Source organism: Triticum dicoccoides, chromosome 3B (assembly GCF_002162155.2).
Source record: "Triticum dicoccoides isolate Atlit2015 ecotype Zavitan chromosome 3B, WEW_v2.0, whole genome shotgun sequence".
NCBI lineage: Eukaryota > Viridiplantae > Streptophyta > Magnoliopsida > Poales > Poaceae > Triticum > Triticum dicoccoides.
In genome coordinates, this window is record NC_041385.1 from 593,736,360 (window position 1) to 593,741,799 (window position 5,440).

Genomic DNA, 5,440 nt, shown 5'->3' on the forward strand with positions numbered 1-5,440 from the left:
TTAGTTTGTAGGCCAAGAAGCTCGTCGGAGGTCTTATACCTCTTAACGTGGGCACGAGCCTGAAATCCCAATTTCAGCTCTTGGAACATCTCATATGTTCTGCGACATTTCAAAAATGTCTTCGGTGCCTCAATTCAAAACCATTTAACATTACCCACTGAACTATCACGTAGTCATCAAAACGTGTATGTCAGATGTTCGCAACATCCACAAACGATGTTCGAGGTTCAACACACCGAGCAGTGCATTAAGGACATAAGCCTTCTACGCAACAATGAGGACAATCCTCAGTTTACGGACCCAGTCCGCATAATTGCTACTATCAATTTTCAACTAAATTTTCTCTAGGAACATATCTAAAACAGTAGAACTAAAACGCGAGCTACGACATAATTTGCAAAAACCTTTTGACTATGTTCAGGATAATTAAGTTCATCTTATGAACTCCCACTCAGATAGACATCCCTCTAGTCATCTAAGTGATACATGATCCGAGTCAACTAGGCCGTGTCCGATCATCACATGAGACGGACTAGTCATCATCGGTGAACATCTTCATGTTGATCATATCTACCATATGACTCATGCTCGACCTTTTGGTCTCTTGTGTTCCGAGGCCATGTCTGTACATGCTAGGCTCGTCAAGTCAACCTAAGAGTTTTGCGTGTGTAAATCTGGCTTACACCCGTTGTCTGTGCACGTTAGAATCTATCACACCCGGTCATCACGTGGTGCTTCGAAACAACGAACTTTCGCAACGGTTCACAATTAGGGGGAACACTTTCTTGAAATTTTAATGAGGGATCATCTTATTTACTACCGTCGTTCTAAGAAAATAAGATGCATAAACATGATAAACATCACATGCAATCAAAAAAGTGACATGATATGGCCAATATCATTTTGCTCCTTTTGATCTCCATCTTCAGGGCTCCATGATCATCATCATCACCGGCATGACGCCATGATCTCCATCATCATGATCTCCATCATCGTGTCTCCATGAAGTTGTCTTGCCAACTATTACTTCTACTTCTATGGCTAACGGTTTAGCAATAAAGTAAAGTAATTACATGGTGTTGTTCAATGACACGCAGGTCATACAATAAATTAAGACAACTCCTATGGCTCATGCCGGTTGTCATACTCATCGACATGCAAGTCGTGATTCCTATTACAAGAACATGATCAATCTCATACATCACATATCATTCATCACATTCTTTTGGCCATATCACATCACATAGCATACCCTGCAAAAACAAGTTAGACGTCCTCTAATTGTTGTTTGCATGTTTTACGTGGCTGCTATGGGTTTCTAGCAAGAACGTTTCTTACCTACGCAAAAGCCACAACTTGATATGCCAATTGCTATTTACCCTTCATAAGGACCCTCTTCGTCGAATCCGATCCGACTAAAGTGGGAGATATTGGCACCCGCTAGCCACCTTATGCAACAAGTGCATGTCGGTCGGTGGAACCTGTCTCACATAAGTGTACGTGTAAGGTCGGTCCGGGCCGCTTCATCCCACAATACCGTCGAAACAAGATTGTACTAGTAACAGTAAGCATATTGAACAAAATCAATGCCCACAACAACTTGTGTTCTACTCGTGCATAGAAACTACACAATAGACCTAGCTCTGATTCCATTGTTGGAGAACGTAGCAGAAATTCAAAAAATTTCTACGAGTCACCAAGATCTATCTATGGAGAGACTAGCAACGAGAGAGAGGAGTGCATCTACACACCCTTGTAGATCGCGAGCGGAAGCGTTCAAGAGAACGGGGTTGAGGGAGTCATACTCGTCGTGATCCAAATCACCGAAGATCCTAGTGCCGAACGGACGGCACCTCCGCGTTCAACACATGTGCAACCCGGAGACGTCTCCCGTGCCTTGATCCAGCAAGGAGAGAGGGAGAGGTTGGGGAAGACTCCGTCCAGCAGCAGCACAATGGCGTGGTGGTGGTGGAGGAGCATGGCACTCCAGCAGGGCTTCGCTAAGCACCGCGAGAGACGAGGAGGGAGAGAGGTAGGGCTGCGCCTTGGAGAGAATAACTCATGTGTTGGGCAACCCCTAGACCTCAACTATATATAGGGGAGAGGGAGGGGGCTGCGCCCCCTCTAGGGTTCCCACCCCAAGGGGTGCGGCAGCCCCTAGATCCCATCTAGGGTGGCGGCCAAAGGGGGAGAGGGGGAGACTTGCCCTCCCAAGCAAGGTGGAGGCGCCCCCTCCCCTAGGGTTTTCAACCTTAGGCGCCTTGGGCCCTGGTGGGGAGGGTGCACCAGCCCACCTGGGGCTGGTCCCCTCCCACACTTGGCCCATGCAGCCCTCTGGGGCCGGTGGCCCCACCTGGTGGACCCCCGGGACCCTCCCGGTGGTCCCGGTACGTTATCGATAGTACCCGAAACTTTTCCGGTGACCAAAACAGGACTTCCCATATATAAATCTTTACCTCCGGACCATTCCGGAACTCCTCGTGACATCCAAGATCTCATTCGGGACTCTGAACAACATTCAGTAACCACATATATCTATTCCCTATAACCCTAGCGTCATCGAACCTTAAGTGTGTAGACCCTACGGGTTCGGGAACCATGCAGACATGACCGAGACAACTCTCCGGCCAAAAACCAACAGCAGGATCTGGATACCCATGTTGGCTCCCACATGTTCCACGATGATCTCATTGAATGAACCACGATGTCAAGGATTCAATCAATCCCGTATACAATTCCCTTTGTCTACCAGTATAGTACTTGCCCGAGATTCGATTGTCGGTATCCCGATACCTTGTTCAATCTCGTTACCGGCAAGTCTCTTTACTCGTTCCATAACACATCATCCCGCGATCAACTCCTTGATCACATTGTGCACATTATGATGATGTCCTATCGAGTGGGCCCAGAGATACCTCTCCATCACACGGAGTGACAAATCCCAGTCTCGATTCGTGCCAACCCAACAGACACTTTCGGAGATACCCGTAGTGCACCTTTATAGCCACCCAGTTAGGTTGTGACGTTTGGCACACCCAAAGCATTCCTACGGTGTCCAGGAGTCGCACAATCTCATGGTCTAAGTAAAAGATACTTGACATTTAGAAAAGCTTTAGCATACGAACTACACGATCTTGTGCTAGGCTTAGGATTGGGTCTTGTCCATCACATCATTCTCCTAATGATGTGATCCCGTTATCAACGACATCCAATGTCCATGGTCAGGAAACCGTAACCATCTATTGATCAACGAGCTAGTCAACTAGAGGCTTACTAGGGACATGGTGTTGTCTATGTATCCACACATGTATCTGAGTTTCCTATCAATACAATTCTAGCATGGATAATAAACAATTATCATAAACAAGGAAATATAATAATAACCATTTTATTATTGCCTCTAGGGCATATTTCCAACACACCATGCGTCCTCTCGGACCATCGTGGCCAAAGCATACCGAGCCGGATTTTACTGGCCACTAGGGATGGCAATTTTATCCATGGATCTAGATACCCATGGATACCCGAACCGGTTGGGCAAGGGTATGGAGCGCATTTCTGCCCATGGGTCCATGGATATGGATATCCACGAACAGTCGGGTTGGGCACGGTTGTAGTTTGTGCTCTATGGATATCCAATGGATACCCGTATGACATGTGGGGCCATATGCCAGTGACAATAGAAAGAACGAATCAATGGGAAATGGCATGCAATATGCCACTGGTGCCATAATCTATATGCTGCAGAATCAACCTCTGGTATGTCACACTTAAGGACTCATCGTATTACTTGTTGCCTACTTATGCATGTACCTTATGTTGACATTTTTGAGTAAATGCTGATGAGTTAAATTGAACTCTGGGAAGGCTTCATGATGACTTTTCTATGCCTATGGAGCTCCATGGGTATGTGGGTATCCAGTGGGTTTGGGCATGGGCACAAGTTGTGCCCATGGATAATTTGGTGGATGGGCAGAGGGTAGGAAGATGGGTCATGGGTTGGATTTGGACCAACTCCACCCGCCCCAAACCCGAACCATTGCCATCCCTACTGGCCACATGCCAACGAGATGGCAAAAGAAATAGTGGACAAGTGTGAAGGTTGTCAGTTTTACTCCAACATGTCCCATAAAACTGCATCAACTCTAAAGACTATTCCACTCATCTGACCTTTTGCTGTCTGGGGATTGGACATGGTTGGACCCCTGAGGACTGGCAGGAGCGGATTTACCCATGTGCTGGTGGCAGTCGACAAGTTTACCAAATGGATCGAAGCCAAGCCCATTAAAAATCTTGAAGCAAGTACAATCATGAGCTTCATCAGGGAATTGATATTCAGATATGGTGTTCCGAACAACATCATCACGGATAACAGATCGAACTTTGACTCTGATGAATTCAAAGCCTTTTGTGCTTCCCAAGGCACGAGGGTCAATTACGCTTCAGTCGCTCATCCTCAGTCAAATGGGAAAGTTGAGCGAGCGAATGGATTCATTCTCAAAGGACTGAAACCCCGGTTGATGCGTGACCTCAAGCATGCAGCAGGGGCTCGGGTTGATGAGATCCCATCGGTGCTTTGGGGATTGAGGACAACTCCTAATCGGTCGACTAGACGGACTCCTTTCTTCTTAGTCTAAGGAGCCGAAGCCGTACTCCCGAGTGATTTGCTCCACAACGCGCCCCGAGTCGAACTCTTCTCAGAAGAGGAAGCAGAGCAGGCTCGGCAAGATGCGGTCGACCTCCTAGAAGAAGAAAGAGAGATGACCTTGATCCGGTCGACCATTTATCAGCAAGACTTGCGTCAATTCCATGCCAGAAACGTAAGGGGTTGGGCATTTCAAGAAGGAGACCTAGTTCTCCGAGTGGACCAGCAGAAACCACACAAGCTCGCTCCTGCTTGGGAAGGCCCTTTCGTCGTCACCAAAGTTCTCCACAACGGAGCGTATCGTCTCTTCAATGTCGAGCACAACAAAGATAAGCCACGCGCTTGGAATGCGGAACTGCTCCGCCCTTTTTACTCTTAAGTATTTAGACTGATGAGATGTAATAAGAAGTACCTTTTAGTTTGATTATCAAAAGACATGATTTTACAGTCTTCCGAATGATTGTTGTTCATTCTTTACATGTTCTAAAATCCCCCAGTGGGTACCTTAGCTGCGAATCTGTTTCGCCTAAGTGACAAAAAATCCTACCGAGTGGTGAGTCTGCCTCTCACTCGAGGGCTTAGCTGCAGTCCAGTACTCGCCTAAGTGATAAAAAATCCTATCGAGTGGTGAGTCTGCCTCTCACTCGGGGGCTTAGCTGCAGTCCAGTACTCGCCTAAGTGATAAAAAATCCTACCGAGTGGTGAGTCTGCCTCTCACTTGGGGGCTTAGCTGCAGTCCAGTACTCGCCTAAGTGATAAAAAATCCACCGAGTGTTGAGTCTGCCTCTCACTCGG